At 39.4% G+C, this 27,343-nt stretch overlaps 1 long non-coding RNA gene and 1 other non-coding gene across 2 annotated transcripts in view; one reads left to right on the top strand and one right to left on the bottom strand.

Moving 5' to 3' along the window:
* The window catches only part of LOC133261869 (uncharacterized), a 251,842-nt gene extending 250,402 nt beyond the window's left edge, over window positions 1–1,440 (top strand). The window contains exon 6 of the long non-coding RNA XR_009741159.1: window positions 599–1,440. This is a non-coding gene — a long non-coding RNA (uncharacterized LOC133261869). The remainder of the gene's footprint in view (window positions 1–598) is intronic.
* Window positions 1,441–26,963: 25,523 nt separating this feature from the next.
* TRNAC-ACA (transfer RNA cysteine (anticodon ACA)) lies at window positions 26,964–27,035 on the bottom strand. Its single transcript has one exon. It is a non-coding gene; the product is annotated as a tRNA-Cys (tRNA).
* Window positions 27,036–27,343: the final 308 nt, after the last annotated feature.

Raw genomic sequence — 27,343 nt, 5'->3', positions numbered from 1 at the left:
TCCCCTTCAAGAGGCAGAATCTGTGACTCCTTCCCATAAACCTGGCAGGGCTTTGTAACTGCCTCAACTAACAGAATATGACAAAAGTGACATTATGTGACTTCCAAGGTTAGGTCACAAAAAGTGGTATTGCTGCTGTCTGGTTCTCCCTCTCTCTGGATACTTGTTCTTAGAAGCCAGCTGTTGTACTACAAGAAAGACGAGGTGACACAGAGAGGTCTGTGTGAACAGAAACTGAGGCCCCTAGCCATTGGCCCCAGCTGAGCTTCTTGCCAACATCAAGCAGCAACAAATGGCCATATGGAAGTAGATCTTTCAGCTCTCATTTGAGCTACCCAGATGAAACCACATGGAGCAAAGACAAGCCTTCCAAACTGAGCTTTGCCCCAATTGCAAATTTGAGGGCAAAATAAATTATTGGTATTGTTTTAGTTAACTGTTGGGGTGACTTGCTATGCAGCAATAGATTGTTGTTGTTTTGTTGCTAAGTTGTATCTAACTCTTTGCCACCCCATGAACTGTATAGCCCACCAGACTCCTCTGTCTATGGGATTTTTCAGGCAAGAATACTGGATAACGTTGCCATTTCCTTCTCCAGGGGATCTTCCTGACCCAAGGATTGAAACCACATCTCCTGGAATAGCAGGCGGGTTCTTTACCACTGAACCATCAGGGAAATGCAGCAGTGGATCACCAGGACAAAAAGGGCCAGTGGAAGAAAGAATTATTGGTGTAGCAACCAACAGGCATACTGATGAATTCTGGTCAGATGGTTACAAAGGTTGGTTTTATTTACTCGATTGTGTCTCCATTATTCTGATGATAGAAGATTTTTAGAGTTGGGAAATATGTGCATCTAGATAACAAAGGACTAATCATAGCATTTATATAGTATCCACTCTAAAGGGTGGAGATTGTGATTTAGATAATTGTCCATAATGATGAAGGATCCAATGGAAAACAAATCTGTGTTGGGAGTATACTATATGTCAGGCAAAATGTTAGATTTTCCACCTGTCTTTTCTCACCAAATCTTCACAAAACTCCTATAAAATCTTACTGTTACTTTACAGGATCAGAAAAGGTTAGAAAATTGACCTTTTAAAAAAAATCATCTCACGCCAGTGAGTGGTAGGGGCAAGATTCAAGCTCAAGTCTGATTCCAGAACTGTTTATTTCACTGCATTGTCCTACATATTTGTCAAAGGTGATTTCTCTTTGGTTTTCACACGTGTGCTGTCAATGGTCTTTGAGTTATTCAGAATGGATTCCTTTTTCTTCAGCAACAGCATGTTTATTTACCCTTCCTGGCTACTATTTTTTACAAAAGGAATTTGCATTCCTGGTACATACACAATCCAATGGTGTTGAAAGCAGATGGTCCACAAGTATGCTGTGAGACATGGGAAATCAAAATTAAAAGAAAATTTTGTCACAGTTTATGGAGTGCTGTGGTGCTTTGTATATGCGTACATACAGTGGAGTGTATGTCATAAACAGAAGTGGCTTCTTTATTAAGTTGGCTATTATCTTTATTAAAGGTATTCTTTCAATCAAAGCTAAGACATTTTACCCAATGCATGAGTGTCTTATAAGTTGGGTTCAGAACCCAGCATGAGTTGCGCAAAATATGCAAATGCCTGTCCTGATCAGTCTGCTTTAGAATTCTGTCCGGGGCATGTGATTGTTTGAATGGGAAGGGTTCCCTGAGTCATTTCTTGGAGGGAAAAGATATATAGAGGGCAAGAGGTGAAAGTCTCTACCTCTGAAAGTCAGAGGGTTCAGTGAGCAGGAGAAATGGACATTTAAGCTCGTCCATTCTGTCCTGGTACTGCCACTGCACATGGTGACTTTGCTCAAGTCATTAACCCCTTGTTTTTCTTATTAGTTCCAGGGGGATAATAACACCAAGCCAGTTCTTCAGAAAAAGTCATCAGTGTTTGTGCAAACCCAAAAGTCCTTTCTTATAAACAACACTCTCTTTTCCTGTTTTTTCCCCTGACAGCAATGCATTTCTTTCCTCAGCATGCCATTTTCAAAACCTTTGACATTTCACTGCACCTCATCATTGCCTTCATTGGGGATCATGCCAATTTGTCAGTTTTAATCTGTCCAAAAACCTGCATCTGCCAGCATAAACCTTTTTATTTCTTACATGTTGATACAAAGATTTCACACATTGATTTTTGCATAGCTCTGATTTCATGCAAGCTAAGCAAACAGTGACAGGTTGGTACTTGAGGTAATGAATGCTCTATCAGATTAATACAAATCAATGGCATTGGCAAGTTTTAGATGAGGCACAGGGGGTGGGGTCTGGAGAGCAAGAGCTGCCAGAACAAGACAGATGGTCAGAAGCTGACACTCTTACCTCTTTATCATGATGGGCTCATTAACAGATTTCTCTCCTTTGGGTCTTATTTGAGTTTCTTGGCTTTAAATGGCACCCCACCATCTTGGAAAAAAACTGATGTACCCTTCTCATGACCTGGCATAGAGGACCTTCTAGTGTCGAAGATCTATTTAGCAGCCTGGAGGGTTAGAACTTGGGTAAGTGGATACCAGAATTTACTGTTTATTGAATAGGACCATTGGGGTCCAAAGAGTCAATATATCTCTGGGAAGAAGCTACTTTTCTAAAAACTACCATTTATTGAATATCAAATCCTATACCAGGCACATTATTTTATTTAATTCTCACAATAACTCTAGGAGATAGACTTCATTATTTTTAATCCTTGTTCTTATTGTTGCTATGCTGTTTCATAAGTGAGAAATGGAGGATTACATAATCTGTCCAAGGAACACAGCTGGGGCATGGACAAGGCAGCACTTGACTCTAGGTCTGTAGAATTCTGAAGCCCTGGGGTTAACCACTGGTCTCATGTATAGAAGCACATGGCTAAGTCTGTGGGCAGCTTTCTTAGTCCTGAACTGGTGCTTCTCCTTTTTCCCTTCCCCTACCCCTTTCTTCCAGAAGATGTCGAAGACTCTCAGCTATCTCTCTTCTCCTTTCAGAAAAACATACTTCCATCCTCAAGTTCTTTTCCCTCTAAAGCTGGCGGTGGAGGAGAGTATAGTAACCTTGGCTCCGCTCTTTCCTACACTTCCTCCAGATGACCAACACAGGACAAAAACAATAGATAACCAAAAGATTTCAGAAGTCCTGTAGGGTTTTTCTAGTCATCGATCCATCAAATAGAGGTCTTGACTTCCTATTTATTTATTCTTTTCCATTATAGTTTATTAAAAGATATTGAATATAGTTCCCTGTGCTATAGAGTAGGACCTTGTTGTTCACTTATTTTATATATAGCAGTTTGTATTTGCTAACCTCAAATTCCTAATTTATCTGTCCTGCCTTTCCCCTTTGGTAACCATAAGTTTGTTTTCTATGTCTATGGGTCTGTTTCTGTTTCCTAAATAAGTCCATTTCTTCATTTTTTAGATTCCACATAGAAGTGATATCATATGATTCTTGTCTTCCTCTGTCTGGCACACATCACTTAGTATTGACAATCTCTCGGTCCATCCATGTTGTTGCAAATGGCATTATTTCACTCTTTTCTCTTTTTTAGTGATTGAAACTCCATTGTTATAGATGTACCACATCTTCTTTATCCTTTCATCTGTTGATGGACACTTAGGTTGCTTCCATGTCTTGGCTATTGCAAATAGTGCTGCTATGAATAGTGGAGCGCACATATCTTTTTAAATTAGTATTCGTTTTTCCAGATTTATGCACAGGAGTGGGATTTCTGGGTTATATAGCAACACTATCTTTAGTTTTTCAAGGAACCTCCATACCATCCTTCAGAGTAGCTGCGCCAATTTACATTCCCACCGACAGTGTAGGAGGGTTCCTTTTTCTCCACACCCTCGCCAGCGTGTATTATTTGTAGACTGCTTAATGATGGCCATTCTGAGTGGTGTGAAGTGATACTTCAATAGAGTTTTGATTTGCAGTTCTCTAATAATTAGTAATGTTGAACATCTTTTTATATGCCTGTTGGCTATCTGTATGTCTTCTTTGGAGAAATGTCTAGGTCTTCTGCCCAGTTTGTGATTGGGTTGTTTGTTTTTTGATGTTGTATGAGCTGCTTCTATTGTATATTTTGGAAATTAAGTTCTTATCAGTCACATCATTTGCAAATGTTTTCTCCCACTCTGTTGATTGTCTTTTCATGTTATTTATGGTTTTCTTGTCTATGCAAAAACTTGTAAATTTGAGATCCCATTTGTTTATTTTTGCCTTTATTTTTGTTACCTTGGGGGATTGATCTAAGAAAACATTGTTATGATTTATGTCAGAGAATGATTTGTCTATGTTCTCTTCTAAGAGTATTACTGTATCGTGTCTTATATTTAAGTTTTTAATATAAGTTTTGAGTTTACTTTTGTATATGGTGTTCTGACTTCATTGATTTACACATACTTGTCCAGCTGTCCAGCTTTCCAAACACTACTTGCTGAAGAGACTTTATTTTCTCCATTGTATATTCCTGTCTCCCTTGTTGAACATTAGTTATGTGTTCAGTTCAGCTCAGTCGCTCAGTCATGTCTGACTCTTTGCAACCCCATGGACTGCAGCACGCCAGGCTTCCCTGTACATCACCAACTCCTGGAGTTTACTTAAACTCATGTCCATTGAGTTGGCGATGCCATCCAACCATCTCATCCTCTGTCTTCCCTTTCTCCTCCACCTTCAATCTTTCCCAGCAAAGAAAGAACAAATCAGTTCTTCACATCAGGTGGCCAAAGTATTGGAGTTTCAGCTTCAGCATCAGTCTTTCCAGTGAATACTCAGGACTGATTTCCTTTAGGATGAACAAGACACAGTTTCCCCCTCAGTCAGTCTCTCCCATCAGGAAGCTTCCATAAGCCTCTTATCCTTCTCCATCAGAGGGCAGACAGACTGAAAACCACAATCACAGAAAACTAACCAATCTGATCACATGGACCACAGCCTTCTCTAACTCAGTGAAACTATGAGCCATGCCATGTGGAGCCACCCAAGACGGATGGGTCACGGTGGAGAGTTCTGACAAAACGTGGTCCACTGGAGAAGGGAATGGCAAACCACTTCAGTATTCTTGCCTTGAGAACCCCATGAACAGTATGAAAAGGCAAAAAATTGTGTGTAAGTGTATGGGTTTGTTTCTGGGCACTCTTCTGTCCCATTGATCCATATATCTGTTTTTGTGCCAGTGCTATACTGTTTGAATTTCTGTTAGTTTTGTAGTATTGTATGAAGTCTGGGAGGGTTATGCCACCAGCTTTATTCTTTTTTTTTTAATTTTTTTTTATTTTTAAACTTTACATAACTGTATTAGTTTTGCCAAATATCAAAATGAATCCCTAAGGATTTCTTTGGTAATTTTGGGTCCTTTATGGTTCCATATAAATTTTAGGATTATTTGTTCTAGTTCTGTGAAAAATGTCATGGATTATTTGATATGGCTTGTATTAAATCTGTAGATTGCTTTAGGAAGTATGGCCATTTTAGCAATACTAATTCCTCCAATTCAAGAGCATGGGATATCTTTCCATTTCTTTGAAACATCTTCAGTTCCTTTTATCAGTGTTTTATAGTTCTCAGGATATAATTCTTTCACCTCCTTGGTCAGGTGTATTCCTAAGCATTTTATGTTTTGATGCTATTTTTAAAGGGATATTTTTAAACTATCCCTTTCTGATATTTTATTGTTACTGTTAAGAAATACAACAGCCTTAAGCATGTTAATTCTGAATTCTGCTACCTTGCTGAATTCACTTATCAGTCCTAATAGTTTCTGTGTGGAGTGTTTGGGGTTTTTAATACATACAGTATCAGGTCATCTGCATGTAATGACATTTTTACCTCTTCCCTTCCAATCTGGATGCCTTTTATTTCTTTTTATTGTTTGATTGTTGTGGCTAAGACTTCCAATGCTATCAGAAACTAATCAGAAACTAATGCCTGTGGCTGGCAATTTGTTATGTAAGCTAATATTGAAAAGTCTCCAGTCAATAATGTTCGGGTAACAAAAGATGTATTAATACATCTCTGGTCGATAATGTGTTAAATAGAAGTGATAGTGGGCATCCTTATCTTGTTCCAGATGTTAGCAGGAAGACTTTCTGCTTTTGAGCATTTAATATCATGTTGACTATGATTTTGTCAAATAATTTTTATTATGTTGAGATGTGTTCCTTCTATACACACTTTGGTAAGAAATTTTTTTTTTTTACCATAAATGGATGTTGAATTTTATCAAATGTTTTTTCTGCATATATTAAGATGATCATGTAACTTTTGTTTTTTATTGATGTGATGTATCACATTGATTGATTTACATATATCAAAGCATCCTGGTGATTCTGGGTTGAATCCAACTTGATCATGGTGTACAATCTTTTTTATGTGTTGTTGGATTCATTTGCTAGTATTTTGTTGAGAATTTTTGTATCTATCATCAAAGATACTGGCCTGTAATTTTTTTTTTTTTTGGTAGTGTCTTTGTCTAGTTTTGGTATCAGGGTGATGGTGGATTCATAGAAAGACTTTGGAAGTGTTCCCTCCTCTTCAGTCTTTTGGAAGAGTTTGAGAAGGGTTGGTATAAGTTCTTTGTACTTTTGTTAGACTCCCTCAGTGAAGCTATATGGTCCTGGACTTTTGTTAGCAGAATTTTTTAAAATTACAAATTCTCTCTCACTTCCTGTGGTTGGTCTGTTTATTTACGTCTTCTTGATTCACTTTTGGTAGGCTATTTGTTTCAAGAAACTTGTCCATTTCTTCCAGGTTGTTTGGTATTTTACCATATAGTTGTTCATAATATTCTTATGGATTTTTTTGTATTTCTGTGATGTTGGTTATTTCTCCTTCTTCATTTCTTTTTTTGTTTATTTTGTTCCTCTATCTTTTCTTCTTGGTGAATTTAGAAAGAAGTTTGTCAATTTTGTTTACCCTTTCCAAAAAAAAACCGGCTCTTGATTTTATTAATTATTCTCAATTTTAAAAAATCTCTATTTTATTTCCTAATATTTATTATTTCCTTCCTTCTGTGGGAAATAATAGTTTTGTTTGTCTTCTTTTGTGTGTTCTTCTAATTCTTTTAGGTAGTGAATTAGGTTATTTATTTGAGATTTTTCTTGTTTTTTGAGGAAGGCCTATATCACTACCTACTAGAACTGCTTTTGCTGCACTCATAGATTTTGTATGCTTCTGTTTTCATTTTCACTGTCTCAAGATATTTTTTAATTTTCTCTTTGATTTCATTGTTGACCCATTGGGTTTTTAGGAGCATGTCATTTAGGGGCTTCCCTGATAGCTCAGTTGGTAAAGAATCCGCCTGCAATGCAGGAGACCCCAGTTCGATTCCTGGGTTGGGAACATCTGCTAGAGAAGAGATAGGCTACTCACTCCACTATTCTTGGGATTCCCTTGTGGTTCAGCTGGTAAAGAATGCACCTGCAGTGTGGAAAACCTGGGTTTGATCCCTGGGTTGGAAAGATCCCCCGAAGAGGGAAAGACTACCCACTCCAGTATTCTGGCTTGGAGAATTCCATGGACTGTACAGTCCATGGGGTCACAAAGAGTTGAACACAACTGAGCGACTTTCACTTTCATTTAGTCTCTGTGTTTTCTTTTTTTTTTCTCATTTCTATTTCTGTGATTGATTTCTAGTTTCATGTTACTATGGTTAGGGAAGATACTTGAAATAATTTATATCCTCTTAAATTTGTTGAGGCTTGTTTTATGACCTAGTATACAGTCTATCTTAGAGAATTTTCTATGTGCACCTGAAAAGAATGTGTATTTTGTGTTTTTTAGATATAATGTCCTGAAAACATCAATTAAGTCTGATTGTTCTATTTTGTCATTTAGGATCTCTGATGCCTTAGTGATTATATGTCTGGAAGATCTGTCTATTGATGTCAGTGGAGTGTTAAAGTCTCCTACTATTAATTTATTTCTGTTAGCTTCTCCTTTTATGTCCATTGTATTTGTATTATGTATTTAGGTGCTCCTATATTGAATGCTTGGATGTTAATGAGTATGATATCCTTCTTGTATTGTTTCTTTCATCAATATATAATGTGTTGTTTTTTTCTTTAAGGCCTTTGTTTTAAAGGCTGCTTTGTCTAAGTATTGCTATGCTCACTTTCTTGTCATGAAATATCTTTTTTTCAATCCCTTCACATTCAATCTATGGTGTGTCCTTCACCCTAAAGTGGGTCCTTTGTAGGAAGCATATTGTAGGCTCTTGTTTTATTATCTAATCAGCCACTCTTTGTCTTTTGGTCAGAGCATTTAGTCCATTGTTATCCAAGGTAATTATTGACATGTATTTATTGCCATTTTAAACATTGCTTTCCAGTTGATTTTGTATTTCTTTGTTCCTTTCATTTTGTTGTTATTTTTTCTTTTGTGGTTTGATGGTTTTCTGTTATGTTTGAATTCTCTTATTTTTGTTTTTTGTGACTCTGTTGTTTGCTTTTGATTTGTGGTTATAGTGATTTTGAAGTATGTTAACCCATTACTACATCTATTTGTTTTATTTTGGTAGTCATATAGGCTCAAACACAATCTAAAAAAAAAAACAAAACCCTACAGTTTCTTACTCCCTGCCCCACATTTTATGATCTTTGATATTCTCTTTAACATCTTAATGTTTATCCTTTTTTTTTTTGTTCATTGTAGTTATCATTGCTTTCACAACTAAAAAAAAATCTATATCTTGGTTTATTTAAATGATTTACTTTCCAATTGTGATTTTGTCTTTTCTATAGATTCTTGCCGCTCTTCTATTTAGAGAAGGCCTTTCACTATTTCTTTTAGTATATGTTTAGTATTGCTGTATTCTTTTAGTTTCTGCTTTTCTGATAAATGTATTATCTCTCCTATTCTAAATGATAATCTTACTGGGTAGAGTATCCTATGTTACAGGTATTTTCCTTCCAGGAGTTTGAATACATCTTACCACTTTCTTCTAGCCTGCAGTGTTTCTGTAGAGAAATCAGCTGATAGCCTTATGGGGGTTCTGTTGTAACTATTTTTTTCTCTTTGCCTTTTGAATCCTGTCTTTAGCATTTGTCATTTTAATTATAATATATCTTAGTGTACATCTGTTTGGGTTCATCTTGTTTGGTGCTTCCTGTACCTGGATATTTGTTTCCTTCTTTAGGTCTGGGAAGTTTTCAGTCACAATTTCTACAAATACATTTTTATCCCCTTTCTCTTTCTTTTTCTTCTGTGATTCCTAATATGCGTATATTGGCTCACTTTATCTCATAGACTCATATTGCTTTTATTTATTTATTTATTTTGGCTTGGCTTTCTGTCTGCTGTTCTGCTAGTCTGATTTTCAGTATTCTATCTTCCAGATTACTTGTTCCTCCTTCTACAATATTAGCTTGTTATTTATTGCCCTTAGTTCAGCGCTCATCATAGCAAGTGAGTTTTCTAATTTTGATGGACTCCTCTTTATTGTTTCTAGTGCCTTGTTACAGTGATCTGCATTTCTGTTGTTGTTTGCATGTGTGTGCATGTGTGTTAAGTCGCTTCAGTGATGTCCAACTCTTTGGGACTCTATAGACTGTAGCTCACCAGGCTTCACTGTCCATGGGATTCTCCAGGTAAGAATACTGGAATGGGTTGCCATGCCCTCCTCCAGGGGATCTTTCCCATCCAGGGATCGAACCTGCATCTCTATGTCTCCTGCATTGGCAGGTGGGTTCTTTACCACTAGTGCCCCTGGTCTTTCTTAATTCATTCAGTATGTTTATTACCTTCTTTTTGAATTTGGGATTTGGTAGATTGGAGAGGTCTGTTTCATCATTTGTTCTTTTAGGGGACTTTTCCTTGTTCTTTTAATTGGGAGTGGCTCCTCTGTTTCTTCATTTTAGTTCTATTTCTGTGACTCTATGAATTTAGGGAAAATGGTTATCTACCATGTTTTTTATATGGCAGTTTCTCTGAGTAGCCTGCATGAGTCTAACATTTTTGGTGCCAGGGCCATTTTTAGTATGGATGCCTGCCAAATATTTCCTCGGTATGTGCTGGCTGTTATCCCCTTGACAGGTGGTGTGACTGTGTTGTGCTGATCGGAGTCTGCACTGGATGTTGAGTAGGGCCTGCTCTTTGCTCTGTGGTTGTCACATCTCTGTGGAGGCAGAGTCTGTTCCCAAGTTGTTGGTCCATCCCAACAGGATTGCCATAACCCCTATACCCTCCAAGGCAACAATATGCTTTGATGTTTTAAGGAGAAAGGGTATGTCACTGGAACTACCTATTCATCAGCATCTCCTCAGTGGTCAATCACAAGAAGGTCCTGAATGTTGAGGTTCAAACACCAATGTTTTCCCAGGACCGTATCTTTGATAAGCCTATGATCATCACAAGGTAAAAGTCCATAAGATGATCCTGGACCATGCCAGAATTACAGTGAGGGAGCTTTCTTTCCACCAAGGATCTTCCTCTGACCTCACAAGTCTGACTGAGAAAGTGATTGACTGGATTCTGGAAAATACTTCAGCATAAGCTTTATGGGGAAGACCATGAAGCCACTAAATGACAGTCACCACAGGACCCAAAGGAATCACAGTGATCATAGAAGCCCTCTACTGGCCCTTGGCCAATAACAATGGCAACATTTTATTGTTGCTGAAGAGGGTACCTGTCCTTACCCATCATGCTAGACTCACTCTCAGAGCAAGGGAGTCTGTCCCAGGTAGAAAAACTCTTTGCAGACCTCACCTCAGCTACTCCACTATGAGTTGCACCCACAGTGCAATGCATAGCTTGAAATGACTTATTATGGCCAGATGTGTCTTTTCTACATGGGCTTCCAGTATATCAGCTACATGGAGGGAGATATCTCATTTGAGGCTGTTAGATCAAAGGCTCAATATTCAGATAATTAAGATCATGGCATCTGGTCCCATCACTTCATGGGAAATAGATGGGGGAACAGTAGAAACAGTGATAGATTTTATTTTGGGGGGCTCCAAAATCACTGCAGATGGTGACTGCAGCCATAAAATTAAAAGATGCTTACACCTTGGAAGAAAAGTTATGACTAGCCTAAACAGCATATTAAAAAGCAGAGACATTGCTCTGCCAACAAAGGTCCGTCTAGTCAAGACTATGGTTTTTCCACTGGTCATGTATGGATGTGAGAGTCGGACTGTGAAGAAAGCTGAGCACCGAAGAATTGATGCTTTTGAACTATGGTGTTGGAGAAGACTCTTGAGAGTCCCTTGGACTGCAAGGAGATCCAACCAGTCCATTCTAAAGGAGATCAGTCCTGGGTGTTCACTGGAAGGACTGATGTTGAAGCTGAAACTCCAATACTTTGGCTACCTGATGCGAAGAGCTGACTCATTTGAAAAGTTCCTGATGCTGGGAAAGATGAAGACAGGAGGAGAAGGGAATGACAGAAGATGAGATGCTTGAGTGGCACCACCAACTCAATGGACGTGAGTTTGAGTAAACTCCGGGCGTTGGTGATGGACCAGGAGGCCTGGCGTGCTGTAGTCCATGGGGTCACAAAGAGTTGGACATCACTGAGCAACTGCACTAACTTTTTTCCCTCTATGCCCACTTTCTGGAGAGTTTTTATCATAAGTGTTTGTTAAATTTTGTCACAAGTTTTTTCTGCATCTATTGAGGTGATCATATGGTATTTATTCTTCAGTTTGTAAATGTGGTATATAACATGGTTTATATATATATATATAATTTTTTTTTTTACTTTACAATATTGTATTGGTTTTGCCATACATCAACATGCATCCACACGGGTGTACATGTGTTCCCCATCCTGAACCCCCCTCTCACCTCTGTCCCTATACCATCCCTCTGGGTCATCCCAGTGCACCAGCCCCAAGCTTCCTGTATCCTGCATCGAACCTGGACTGGCAATTCATTTCTTATATGATATTATACATGCTTTAATGCCATTCTCCCAAATCATCCCCCCGTCCCTCTCCCACAGAGTCCAAAAGACTGTTCTATACATCTGTGTCTCTTTTGCTGTCTCTCTTTGACATCTCTTTTGCTGTCTCACATACAGGGTTGTCGTTACCATCTTTCTAAATTCCATATATATGTGTTAGTATACTGTATTGGTATTTTTCTTTCTTTCTTTCTTTCTGTTGATTAATTTGCAGATATTAAAAAGTCTTTGCATCCCTGGGATCCTATTGCTTCCTGGTTCAGTCTTGAGAGATTGCACCTTTCAAAGAATTTGTCCATTTCTTCTAGGTTGTCCATTTTGTTGGCATTACGTTGTTCATATTAATCTCTTAAGATCCTTTGTATTTCTATGGTGTCAGTTATAACTTCTTTTTCATTTCTGATTTTATTGACTTGGGCCCTCATCTTTTTTCCTTAATGAATCTGGCTAAAGGTTTATCAATTTTGTTTATCTTTTTAAAGAACCTGCTTTTTGTTTCATTGATCTTTTCTATTATGTTTTTAGTCTACAATTCATTTATTTGTACTCTGATCTTTATGATTTCTTTCCTTCTACCTTTGGGTTTTGTTCATCTTTCTTTCTCTAGTTGCTTTAGCTGTAAGGTTGCTGTTGTTATTCAGTCACTCAGTTGTGTCCGACTCTTTGCGACCCCATGGACTGCAGCACACCAGGCTTCCATGTCCTTCACCATCTCCCAGAGCTTACTGAAACTCATGTCCACTGAGTTGGTGATGCAATCCAACCATCTCATTCTGTATTGTCCTTTTCTCCTCCTGCATTCAATCTTTTCCGGCATCAGGATCCTTTCTAATGAGTAGGTTCTTCACATCAGGTAGCCAACGTTTTGGAGCTTCAGCTTCAACATCAGTCCTTCCAATGAATATTCAGGGTTGATTTCCTTTAGGATTGACTGCTTTGTTCTCTATGCAGTGTAAGGGACTGTCAAGGCTCTCCTCTAACACCACATTCAAAAGTATCAACTTCAGCACTCAGCCTTTTTTTATGGTCCAACTCTCACATCCATACAAGACTACTGGAAAAACCATAGCTTTAATTAGACAGACCTTTGTTGGCAAAGTAATGTCTCTGCTTTTTAATATGCTGTCTAGGTTGGTCATAACTTTCTATCCAAGGAGCATTTTTTAAATTTCATGGCTTCAGTCACCATCTGCGGTGATTTTGGAGCCCAAGAAAATAAAGTCAGCCACTGTTTCCGCTGTTTCCCCATCTATTTGCCATGAAGTGATGGGACCAGATGCCATGATATTCAGTTTTTGAATGCTGAGTTTGAGTTTTAAGCTAACTTTTCACTCTCCTCTTTCACTTTCATCAAGACATTCTTTTGTTCCTCTTCACTTTCTGCCATAAGAGTAGTGTCATCTGCATATCTGAAGTTGCTGATATTTCTCCTGGCAGTCTTGATTCCAGAATGCCTGGCAGTTCACATGTACTTGGCATATTAAATAAGCAGGGTGACAATATACAGCCTTGACCTACTCCTTTCCCTATTTGGAACCAGTCTGTTGTTCCATGTCTGGTTCTAACTGTGGCTTCTTGGCATGCATAAAGATTTCACAGGTGGTAGGTAAGGTGTTCTTGTATCCCTTTTTTTTTAAGAGTTTTCCACAGTTTGTCATGATCCACACGGTCAAAGGCTTTAGCATAATCAGTGAAGCAGAAGTAGATGTTTTTCTGGGATTCTCTTGCTTTTTCTATGATCCAACAAATATCAGCAGTATGATCTCTGGTTCCTTTGCCTTTTCTAAACCCAGCTTGTACATCTGAAAGTTCTAGGTTCACATACTGCTGAAGCCTAGCTTGAAGGATTTTGAGCATTATTTTGCTATCATGTGAAATGAGTGCAATTGTGTGGTAGTTTGAGCATTCTTTGGCATTGCCCTTCTTTGGGAATGGAATGAAGACTGACCATTTTCAGTCTCATGGCCACTGCTGAATTTTCAAAATTTACTGGCATATTGAGTGTAGCACTTTCACGGCATCATCTTTTAGGATTTAAAATAGCTCAGTTGGAATTCCATCACCTCCACTAGTTTTGTTCGTAGTGATGCTTCCTAAGGCCTACTTGACTTCACACTCCAAGATGTCTGGCTCTAGGTGAGTGATCACACCATTGTAGTTATCTGGGTCATGAAGATCTTTTTTGTATAGTTCTTCTGTGTATTCTTGCCATCTTTTCTTAATATCTTCTGCTTCTGTTAAGACCATACCATTTCTGTCTTTTATTGTGCCTATCTTTGCATGAAATGTTCCCTTGGTAACTCCAACTGTCTTGAAGAGATTTCTAGTCTTTCCCATTCTTTTCCTCTATTGTTTCCCATTGTTTTCCTCTATTTCTTTCCATTGTACACTTAAGAAGGCTTTCTTGTCTCTCCTTTCTATTCTTTGGAACTCTGCATTCAGATGGGTATATCTTTCCTTTTTTCCTTTGCCTTTCACTTCTCTTTTATTCTCGGTTATTTGTAAGGCCTCCTCAGATAACCATTTTGCATTTTTACAGTTCTTTTTCTTGGAGATGCTTTTGATCACTGCCTCCTGTACAATGTTATGAACCTCCATCCATAGTTTTTCAGGCACTCTGTCAGATGTAATCCCTTGAATCTACTTGTCACCTCCACTGTATAGTCATAAAGGATTTGATTTAAGTCATACTTGCATGGTCTAGTGGTTTTCCCTAGTTTCTTCAATTTAAGTCTGAGTTTTTCTTTCTTTTTTTTTTCTGTTTTCTTTTTTTTTTTATTTTATTTTTAAACTTTACATAATTGTATTAGTTTTGCCAAATATCAAAATGAATCCATCACAGGTATACATGTGCTCCCCATCCTGAACCCTCCTTCCTCTTCCCTCCCCATACCATCCCTCTAGGTCGTCCCAGTGCACTAGCCCCAAGCATCCAGTATCGTGCATTGAACCTGGACTGGCATCTCGTTTCATACATGATATTTTACATGTTTCAATGCCATTCTCCCAAATCTTCCCACCCTCTCCCTCTCCCACAGAGTCCATAAGACTGTTCCATACATCAGTGTTTCTTTTGCTTCAACAAGCTCATGATTTGAGCAATAGTCAGCTCCTGGTCTTGTTTTTGCTGACTGTATAGAGTTTCTCCATCTTCAGCTGCAAAGAATATTATCAGTTTGATTTCAGTATTGACCATCTGGTGATGTCCATGTATAGAGTTGTCTCTTGTGTTTTTGGAAGAGGGTGTTTGCTATGACCAATGTGTTCTCTTGGCAAAACTCTATTAGCCTTTGCCCTGCTTCATTTTATACTCCAAGGACAAATTTGTGTTACTTCGGGTATCTCTTGATTTCTACTTTTGCATTCCAATCCCCTATGATGAAAAAGGACATCTTTTTTTGGTGTTAGTTCTAGACAGTCTTGTAGGTCTTCATAGACCATTCAGCTTCTTCAACATTAGTGGTTGGGACATAGACTTGGATTACTGTGATATTGAATGGTTTGCCTTGGAAATGAACAGAGATCATTCTGTCATTTTTGAGATTGCACCCAAGTACTGTATTTCACACTCTTGTTGACTATGAGGGCTACTCCATTTCTTCTAAGGGATTCTTGCCCACAGTAGCAGATATAATGGTCATCTAGTTAAATTCACCCATATCAGTCCATTTTAGTTCACTGATTCCTAAAATGTCAATGCTCACTCTTGCCATCTTCTGATTGACCACTTCCAATTTACATTGATTCATGGACCTAACATTACAGGTTCCTATGCAATATTGCTCTTTATAGCATCGGACTTTACTTTCACCACCAATCACATCCACAACTGGGCATTGTTTCCACTTTGGCTTAGCCTCTTCATTCTTTCTGGAGTTATTTCTTCACTCTTCTCCAGTAACATATTGGGCAGCTACCAACCTGGAGAGTTCATCTTTCAATGTCCTTTTTGCCTTTTCATATTGTCCATGGGGTTCTCAAGACAAGAATGCCGAGGTGGTTTGCCATTCCCTTCTCCAGTGGACTATGTTTTATCAGAACTCTTGAATATGACCAATCCATCTTGGGTGGCTCATAGTTTCATTGGGTCAGACAAGGCTGTGATCCATATGAAGCTTCCTCCATGTTTCCAAGTGGTAGGAAGGTAATAGTGTCAGTTATTTATCTATTGTCTGTCATTCCCATACCTGACTGTCCATACACTGCTCAGACTTTTGTGCAACTCCCTTTCTAATGGGTTCCACATACTAGGAGTAGAGAAAAGTTGTTATTATCCCTCCTTTTCTTCTTTGGCGTCTGGCGGCAACTGTGGAAGTGGCTTCATTGCTTTGATGATTCTAACTTTGGTGTCAGCAATCCTTCTTTGGTGGTTTCTGGTAGTACATATGGTTCTCTCTATTGGATCAACATCAATTTCGTCTCTTCATCTTTTATAACTAGCTCTCTGTGTTAAATGCCTTCTGTTTGTTTTTCATGTTGTATCTTGTCTGATACACAAAAATTCATAGGTAGAAAACAATTTTATCATTTCCCCCCAAAAGAACTAGGAAGAAGGAAATATAAAACATTAAATTAACAAATACATTATTTCCTATAAGTTAAATAAGCATTACCTTGTTGATCATAATATTAGAACACTACTTATACATTTTTCTCACATTAAAACATATTTTCATATATGATAGGCTGTTGCTTTTGGAACTGATTCTATATATATGTCATCTTAAATTAATTCTGAGTTTTACATCTGAACTGTTTATACTTTCTTAACCATTTGATACATTTTGTGCTACAGTGTACCAAGTTAAATGTAATATTTCCATGTACACACAAAAATGTCTTCTTCTCTGATCCATTGCAGATGTATAGTATGGCCTAGACTTAAAGTGAAGCAAACTTGAGAAATGAGTGACTCTTGCACTCCTGCTAGCAAATCTCTGGATGAATGACATCATCTAGAAACAATTTATTTGAAAGTTTTAAGAGTTGTTATCTAATCTGCAAGGAACTAGCTAATGACTGATAATTTATCCAGCCATCCATCCAGCACAAAGCTATGGGATCATCGAAGATGATATTCATCTATAATCATTAACATTGCAAGATGTTTACAATACATTGCTGAGTGAAGGAATTGGTTATAAAAGTTTGTATCATATGACTGCATTTTTGTTTAAAAATATCTGTATGGCTTAAAATTTTCTTTTTACTGAGCTTATTTTCTATAATGAAAATATATTAATCTTATTTATATGAAAAAAAAAATTTAGTTAAAAGACAAATCAGCATGCTCCATGGTATAGGACTCTGGCCTGAAGAGCTGTTCAGGGGTGATGAGAGAAGCAAGGAGAATTAAATAAGACCCATTCCTTCCAGATTGGCAGGTGCGTCCCTGCCTTATGGGAGCAAGGTATTGGGTGACGTGTGAGGTTCTGTCCAACTCAGGGTTCTGAGATCCAAACTAAAATGCAATTCAAAGAAAATTTATTGGTGATCATCCTCTGCCAAGATCTATATCAGGTCCTAGAAGGAGAGAGATGGAGGCCAGTACCTGCCCTGCTGGTACCTATTATTTGGTCAAGAGGTTGATACTAGCTTTGGAGTAGAAAGATTTCTTTTTGAACCATGCCTCTGCCCCTCATTAGCTGTGCAAATTTGGGGAATTTTCTTCTCCTTCTTAAAGGTGAAAAATCTGAAACTTAAAGAGAAGTTAATAATTCTTCTTTTTCTTTGTTGTTTGGAGGATTCAATAGAATTATAGTCTAAGAGGAAGGGAGGGAAGGAAGAATAGAGAGAGAAAGGCAGAGAGGGAAAGAGTCATTCATTTTCTAGGCCAGTTTTTAGGCTTTTCAAGAATGAGAAAAGTCGATAAGAATGAAGGGAAAAAAAATCCTTACCTAAGGAGGGGTACCAGACTTTAAGAGTGAAGCATTGGTTACAAGTTAATGACATATATAAATTAGATAATTTTGTAGTACCTCCTCATGGTTTTTGCCTTTTGTGAGCACACAGGGCCTTATCAGAGTCAGATTTTCCATGTAAACTATGTGTGGTTACTGAAGGACAAAGGACCTTCTCAGCCCATCTTTCCCAGAGACCCCAGATAACGGGAAAGCAGTGGGAGATGGAAGAACCATGGTCCACCGAGTCTGCCTCAGAGATACAGAGTGGACAGCACTGTGGGATGCAGGGAGCAAGGAAGACTGAGAAGGGGAGGGGATCACTTGGCCATAGTAAATTATTTCTACCTAATAGAAAAATTATAATTTCTACATTTTTCTAAAACAAATATGTAGAAAAAAATGTATATGAATAACTTTTCTATGAGTTTCAGTTTGTTATCTTCTAGGGGTTACAACTGCAGGACAAAGTCCTATTCTCACCCCTCATTCTCCTTGACCAAATGCTCTGTTGAAGAGAGAAATGTAATGACCTAAAGACAGTATCAAACACCAATCAATGTCCCAATATGTATCCTGACACCTTTTTGCTCTTGGAAGTCTTACCTCACCAACTGCTGCTGTTGCTCAGTTGCCTCGTCACATCCGACTCCTTGTCACCCCATGGACTGCAGCACGCCAGGTCTCCCTGTCCCTCACCATCTCCCAGAGTTGACATCAAGAGTCCTGTCTTCATCTCCATTTGTAGGAATTCTTAGCACAGTGCTGGTCTCAACAAAACAGTACTTGGAGGGTTCACCAATAGTCTCTCACCAAAATTATTCCATTATTTATGTTTACATTGTAGAATTATGAGCCAACCATGGTAAATCAAAATAATAGGCTTTCAATCGACTAAACAGATTTGTTAACCCACCGAATAATCATTCACCAGTAAATGAATCAGCCTTATTTGCTTAAGTGTTGATGTAGATAAAACATGTGTTCCCATTATTTTAAGACATTGATATAAACGAGAGAAAAGTCAAACCAAAGGCCATGTCTTCAGCACTGGAGGAAGGACAAGTTAATTTAAAAGCAAACCCAGTCAGTCAAGATTTGTGCCAGCTCCTTGGGAGATTATGAAGCATAGCTTCCCTGTTCTCAAGAAACTTTGTCAAGTTAAAGACTCAAGAAACTCACAGCAATTAGGTAACAATAGATACCATACATTCAATACCAGTCTTTTCAGTTAGAAGGACTCCTTTTAAAAGTAACTAAGTTAGTAACTCAGACAAAGGTATAACCAAAAATTAAAAATTGTAAGTCTTATAATCAGAGATAAGGACTGTTAACATTTTAGTATATCTTCATCCAGATTGTTTTTGTACAAATAACAGGTATTTTCAGTAAAGTAAGATTGCATTATAAAACTGTTTTTAACTTATTATACTCAACAATATATTATGAAAAAAATTGACAGTTTTCTTATCAAATTGGAGATTACATAAAGTTAGGAAGGAGAGCCATTGCTGAAAGAATCATCATCTAGAAAGATCTTGCCAGAAGACAATATGGGCCAAACTCACAAGATTAAATTGAACAGAGATGTCTTTCAAGTCCTTAACTTAGATTGCAAGTCTATAGATCTTAGTTGACTGCAAGCATGATAGGTATCAACAGTGTCACTGGCTTTCAAAATGCTAATGTAAGCTAGGGTGTTTGAACAAAAGCACAGTACCCAATAAAAGGGAGGAAAAGTCCTTTTGTGTGGTCTGACTGTATCTTGAGTTCTACAGTCAGTTTTATGACCCGAGTTGGTCAAAAGGACAGTAAGTGAGAAGAAAATTGTTGAGTCATAATTGCAAGAACTAGAGGTGCTTGGGAGAAGGCAATGGCACCCCACTCCAGTACTGTTGCCTGGAAAATCCCATGGATGGAGGAGCCTGGTAGGCTGCAGTCCATGGGGTCACACAGAGTCAGACACGACTGAGTGACTTCACTTTCACTTTCCACTTTCATGCATTGGAGAAGGAAATGGCAACCCACTCTAGTGTTCTTGCCTGGAGAATCCCAGGGACGGGGGAGCCTGGTGGGCTGCAGTCCATGGGGTCACACAGAGTCGGACACGACTGAAGCGACTTAGTAGTAGTAGTAGTAGAGGTGCTTAGCTGGAAAAGAGAAGACTTTGAGGCTCTGTGTGTGTATGTATGATTGTGTACATGTATGTGTGTGGAAATTCTACATACATACAGAGTTCTATACTGTAAAAGAACAAGGTGATATATTTTGTGTAACTTCAGAAGGCAAAAATAGCTGGACAGTTCTGAGATCATCCTCATAGCACTGAACAGCGGAATACTTTTTCAACCATCCACACTGTCCAACAGTGGAACAGATTGTCTTTGTGATGGTAAGTTCCCCCTTTCAAGTATTTCTTCTTACTCCCTAACTTTATTTTTCAAGGCAGTTTATCTCAGTGTCAATATATACCTGTCCTAGCTCCTGTGATTCTGAGAGCTGTTTAAGGAAGATTAGGCCAGCAAGAGGACTTCGTTGGAAGCTCAGATGGTAAAGACTCTGCCTGCAATGCATGAGACCTGGAATCAATCCCTGGGTCAGGAAGACTGCCTGGAGAAGGAAATGGCTACCCACTCCAGAATTCTTGCCTGGAAAAGTCCATGGACAGAGGAGCCTGGCAGGCTATAGTCCAGGGGTCACAAAGAGTGAGACATGACTGAGCACACAGACCAATGAGTGTGCAAGGTATAGGACATAAACAGAGAAGTAAAATCTCAAAAATATACAAGCCACTCCTGCAGCTCAACTCCAGAAAAATAAACGACCCAATCAAAAAATGGGCCAAAGAGCTAAATAGACATTTCTCCATAGAAGACATACAGATGGCTAACAAACACATGAAAAGATGCTCAACATCACTCATTATCAGAGAAATGCAAATCAAAACCACTATGAGGTACCATTTCACGCCAGTCAGAATGGCTGCGATCCAAAAGTCTACAAGCAATAAATGCTGGAGAGGGTGTGGAGAAAAGGGAACCCTCTTACACTGTTGGTGGGAATGCAAACTAGTACAGTCACTATGGAGAACAGTGTGGAGATTCCTTAAAAAACTGGAAATAGAACTTTCTGTACCGAAATAGTACAGAAATAGAACTTATGACCCAGCAATCCCACTGCTGGGCATACACACCAAGGAAACCAGAATTGAAAGAGACACGTGTACCCCAGTGTTCATCGCAGCACTGTTTATAACAGCCAGGACATGGAAGCAACATAGATGCCCATCAGCAGATGAATGGATAAGAAAGCTGTGGTACATATACACAATGGAGTATTACTCAGCCATTAAAAAGAATACATTTGAATCAGTTCTAATGAGGTGGATAAAACTGGAGCCGATTATAGAGAGTGAAGTAAGTCAGAAAGAAAAACACTGATACAGTATACTAATGCATATATATGGAATTTAGAAAGATGGTAAGGATAACCCTGTATGCGAGACAGCAAAAGAGACACAGATGTACAGAACAGTCTTTTGGACTCTGTGGGAGAGGGTGAAGGTGGGATGATTTGGGAGACTGGCATTGAAACATGTATAATATCATATAAGAAACAAATCGCCAGTCCAGGTTCGATGCAGGATACAGAATGCTTGGGGCTTGTGCACTGGGATGACCGAGAGGGATTGTATGGGGAGGGAGGTGGGAGGGGGGTTCAGGATTGGGAACATGTGTACACTTGTGGCAGATTCATGTGGATGTATGGCAAAACCAATACAATATTGTAAAGTAATTAGCCTCCAATTAAATAAATTTAAATTTGAAAAAAAAAAACAAAAAACAGAGAAGACAACAGAATGCAGGAAAACCGGTACAGAAAACGTTTTCTCTCACCAAGTCTTCATTTTTCTCTTCTCTTCTCCCCACAAAAAAACCAAATACCAGAAGAACAGAAGAGGAAAAGATATAGTCAAAGGATCAGCAGTGGAGACATTGGAAAAAGCAGGACCTCACACTGGAAAGTCTCAAAAGGAAGTGAAAGCAGGAGCCAAACTGCTGGGCCCAGAGTGGGTGGAATGAAAAAGATAGATGTTGTAGAAGAGATAACTAACGAGGCTCTGATAACTCTAATTTTCTGGGCCTTGGTGAGCTTTGCCTATGCTTCAACTAAATGGAAATATAAATAGCTGAGAAAGAAGCCAGTGGATGGGAACTGACATAATGGACTATTGACTCTCTGAGATATAAGGGACCTTCTTAAAAGCATAATATTTTACGTGGTCATTTGTCAGGCTTCCTCTGGGTGAGCGAGCTCCTTTGGGGGAGGTAAGTGGATTGGCTAATCTTAGTGTTTTGTTTAATGTACACCTAGTACACTGTGCTAGAGATCAGTTAGCTTCACTGAGCAGACAGGAAGGGAAAAAGACATAGGCACCCACCCACCCTCCTCTTTCTCCCAAGGGGCTTTACCAGGTGCGTGCCCAATAAAAGATCCAATACCTACTTTCTTCTCCCTTCCACTAGCCTTGCCAGACCATCAAGATCCCTGTCTGAAAGAACCAAGCCAGTCTTCTCTTCCTGCTCTCACAGAGTGGAGTTAGCCCACAGGCCATCCAGGCATTTACCCAGTGGACACCACCTCCTATTAAACCCCTTCACTCCACCCCGATTGTCTCCACATGCATATACCCTCAGCTCTATGAACCTGTATCTTCCACCTCTGTGCTCAGTGCTGGGGGTGGGGGGGGGTGCAGTTTCCATTATGCCCCAGTCCAAAGTGATTGTCCACCCCACTCCCCCATACCCTTATTGTCTTCACCAGCAGTCTTTAATGGACTTGGAGCTTGTTAAAAAACAAAAACCAACCGAGAAGCAAAGGCTCCAACTCAGAATTTCCAGGAATACAGCCTGAGACTCTGTCCTTTTACAAGCCCCCAGCTGATTCTGATGCACAGCATTATTTGCAAACTGCTGGGTTCTGGGTGATGGTTTAGGATTTCCTATAAATTGCTATGTATTGTATGTCAGTTATGCTTGAGTTAGGTCTAAGCCTCCAGAAGTAAACCATGATCTCCTAGACTGGGACCATTCACTCATGTTCCTTGATATTTCCCTTCCCTGACACAGGAAGTGGTGCTCAGAAAATGACATTTGATGATATGAGAAATTGGGTTTTGTCCATTTTATAGAATGACAGTTTGAGGACATGCTGGTTTAACATGATTCCATCACAAAGCCTACTGTCTCCAAGCACCCCTCCCTTAAAGATTTACCCTACGGACTGGAATTTTGAGAATTTCCCAGCCAGCTTTCCCTCCTCTGGCTGTCTACTATCCTCACATCCGATATCATAGTGGTAATGCTCTCACTTCCAAAACAACTTATTCCTGTTACTTCTGATACCATCTCTGTGAAACAATTTCTTAAATTTAAAATTACTGTGTAATAAAAGTTCTCACCAAAGTCCTCTGTTCTCTATTACTTCATCTCCTAAGAGAAGAGAAATCTAGTTTAGGAAAAAGGCAATGTGAGCATTTAGATCTATATATAAGAGATCCAGAAATGTGTAAGAAGCTGCCTTTGGTTGGAAACACACAGATACCTCCACTGACATAACTAAAGTGGTGGATCATGTAAATCCATGAAGAAAGAGGACACATATGTTGGAAAGTAATGAATTCTGAGGTCATCTTCATATACATCTTCATCTAATGGATGAGAATTCAATGACTTCAAGGTAATTGAGCCTGTGTCATCGGAGTCTCAAAATCTGAACTGACAACGCGAAGCATGTTTTTTACTGAGAACGTAAGATGAATGATTGCGTAGAATGTTTTTTTCTGGTTCACACTTTCACTCAGACTGTGGCACAAATAAACAACAATTCCATTCAAGTCCATCTGCACCCATGAAACAGCAAAGCTACAAAAAGCTACAGAAATTTTTTTTTTATGTTCCTGACATTTATTATTTTTCAGTAAGCAGAAGGGCTAGTGGCTATTTGCTATTAAAACAGTTTCAATAGACAAATTCCTACATATTGACTAAAAAGCTCACTTCTTGGATGCAGGTGAACTGCTGTCTGTGAAAACTGACCAGTCTAGATCCAAGCCACTCTGAGATTCAACACAGCTTTGCTTCCCCTTCAAGGTGGAGTCCAGAGTCTGTCTTGACAAATAGGAACACAGCCTCTCTTCATTTGTATTTCCAAACCTTTACATAAAGTCTTGCCAGAAAGTCTTCTGGTTCTCTCCACTCAATTTGCCATTTCTGCCTCCAGTTCTGCTTCCCCGGTGGCTCAGTGGTAAGGAATCCGCCTGCAATACAGGAGCCATAGGAGACTCAGGTATGATCCCTGGGTCAGGAAGATCCCCTGGAGAAGGAAATGGCAACCGACTCCAGTATTCTTGCCTACAGAATCCCATGGACCAAGGGAGCCTGGTGGGCTACAGTCCATGGCATCGCAGAGTTGGACATGACTGAAGTGACTCAGCACATGCTTCCGATTTAGCATACTCTCTTTCCCCACCTCTGTTCCTCTCTGAATTTTATTTATGTTTCAAGGTTTGGCTCAGGTCACGTCTCTTTGGGGTTTCTCCAGCAACTTATCCTCCAACCAATCACCTCAATCTTTCAAATGCTGCAACACTGAGACAACAACATGGATTATCCCTGCTTTTCTTTTTTTTTTTTAAGTCTTTATTGATTTTTTTTTACAACATTGCTTCTGTTTTATGTTTTTATTTTTGGCTACTAGGGCATGTGGGATCTTAGCTCTCCAACCAGGGATGGAACCCAGCCCCCTGCATTAGAGGGTGAAATCCTAATCACTGGAGTGCCAGGAAAGTTCCTTGCCCTGTTTTTCATCACTAAGTATTTGTGTTTTATTCAGAGTGAGCACAATACCTGCATTTCATTATCAGACAGGTACTCCTGCCACACTTAGTAGTTGTCTGACCCTGAGCAAAGTACGCCTCATTTCCTGTTCTATAGAAAACCACCCTCACAGAGTCACAGTGAAGACATAAAAATCATGGTTTGTTCACAGTCAGCTATTATCATTATTACTGGTGCCTAATGCAGATGCCTGGCTCACTTGCATAGTCAGTGGCCTCATGATGCACAATGATACCCCTGACTGTGGTGACCTTGGTTTCTAACATCTAGTCTGACATATGAACTTTCTGTAACCTTCTCAAAGCTTAGAGTGAAAAAACATATTTCCATAGATACATAACACTCACATTTATATATAACTAACCCATATATAATACATCTCCCTACATTCCAAAATTAAATAATTAAAATGAAATCCAAGTCATCAAACAAAATGAAACTGGCTAACTGGTGAGGACTCTGGGCGCATCCCTTTGGTATTTCTCTGAGCCTACTGAAAATGCCACCTGGGCAGGAGGTTTTATCATTCAACTTATCTATCACCTGGAGATTTGGAATGCAGATCTTTAATTGTTCAGATCTGGCTTTATTTGTAGGCAGCCTTGGAGATGTGTATACAGGGGTAGAGGTCTCTGTCCAAATCACATTCCTCACTTGCCTGTGGAGATGATATACACAGAGAGTTACTGCTCTGAGATAAGGCTGCAGACATCTCTATTAGAGAGGAACCTACCTGTGGTCCTGTTAATGACTCAGTCTTGCCTCTTCAAAATTCACAGGTTATAGTACTTAATCCCCAATACGGCTGTATTGGGAGGTGAGAGCTTTAGGGAGACAACTAAGGTTAAATGAGGTCATAAGAGCCAGGCCCTAATCCAATATGACTGGTGTCCTTATAAGAGGAGACAGACACCAGGGATGCCTGTGCACAGAGAAATTTTAGCCATGTAAAGATACTACAAGAAGGTGACCTTCTGCAAGTTAAAGGGAGAACCCCCAGGATAAGTCCACCCTGCCAGCACCTTGATCTTGGACTTTCAGCCTCCAGAACTATGGGAAAACAAATTTCTTTTGTTTAAGTCACCCAGTTTAAAGTATTATATATGCTTATGGCAGCCCTAGCTGACTGACAGAGTTGCAGATCCCACAAATGATAAATTCTCCATATTTTAACAGTAGTGTCCTCAAATAGACCAGTGAGTGAGACCCCTGACCATCATAAAGGAGAGCAGAAGATAGACCTGGAACCCAAAACAGGCCAGCAGGGGTGGGAGAAGGTGTACTGAGGGTAGGTAGAGAAGAACAGTCCAGCATACAGAGGGTTGCCATGGGAAGACAACCAATGGGGGACAGGATTCTGAAGTGGGCAGCCCTGTGTAGCTCCTGCTTGGAAATACTAGGGGGCTTCTATAATGAGCAGGTCAAAGAGGGTAGGACAAGATACCCACTTCCCTTCCAGTCAACCCTGACAGGGGCAATGTGGTACCAAGATATTAGAACCCCACTGCGCTGCTTCCCCTTCACTGTGGCTCTTGCCTTGCAAAGCTCTCATTATCAAAGCCTGATTTCCAGGAACTGATTCTGATCTCATTCAATGGCTACACTTAAGCTGCACATTTGAAGTAATTAACTCTGTTGACTGGAAGTGTTATAATATCAAATCAGTGGGCTGTCTCAGCACACTCTAAGCCACTTCTTTACAGCTCCTCAACATGTTTAAGAAAAATACAGACAGCAATCAGATGAAGAGGTCAGGGCTTGAAGAGGCCAAGAACTACAGGGTATAGGGTTCAGGGAATTTTTAAAACTATTTTCACTATGCATTTCCAAGTACATCTAAACAGCACTCAATACCTCTACCACAGAACAGTTAAATGGCTCTGGTCTGGGAGTCCAGAGACCTGAGTTCAAGGCATATCTTTGCAGATAACTTCTAAATTAATGGGTTTTTTTTTCAACACTGTAAGTCACCAAGAGTGTAGGAGAGTTCCCTTTTCTCCATATCCTCTCCAGCATCTATCATTTGTAGACTTTTAATGATGGCCATTCTGACTAGCGTAAGGTGATACCTCATCGTAGTTTTGATTTGCAAAGTGAAGTGAAGTCGCTCAGTCATGTCTGACTCTTTGCGACCCCATGGACTGTAGCCTACCAGGCTCCTCTGTCCATGGAATTTTCCAGGCAAGAACACTGGAGTGGGTTGCCATTTCCTTCTCCAGGGGATCTTCCCAACCCAGGGATCGAACCCAGGTCTTCTGCATTGTAGGCAGACGCTTTACCATCTGAGCCACCAGGGAAGTCACAGTTCTCTAATAATTAGTGATGTTGAGTATCTTTTCATGTGCTTTTTCACATGCGTCTCCAGTCTTGAAGATCCATGTTTCTTTAAGAATCAAGTATGAGGATTTAACATGGTGAGATACACAGAGAGGCCAGGATCTGGAAATCTGTATTCCAATCCCTGAACTTCCTTACTAGCTCTGTGGCCGGTGGCATCTGGCCCCCTTTCCTGTCTAGGCCTCAGTTTCTTTGTCTTTAAATAATGCAGATAAACTTTCCCATCTGTAAATTCCTTTCGGTTCCAGAGTTCTGCAATGCCACAGGG

The sequence above is a fragment of the Bos javanicus genome, chromosome 15 (assembly GCF_032452875.1).
Source record: "Bos javanicus breed banteng chromosome 15, ARS-OSU_banteng_1.0, whole genome shotgun sequence".
In the NCBI taxonomy this organism is placed as follows: Eukaryota; Metazoa; Chordata; class Mammalia; order Artiodactyla; family Bovidae; genus Bos; species Bos javanicus.
The sequence above is the reverse complement of the archived record's forward strand: the minus strand, read 5'-3'. Positions and strand labels throughout refer to the sequence as shown.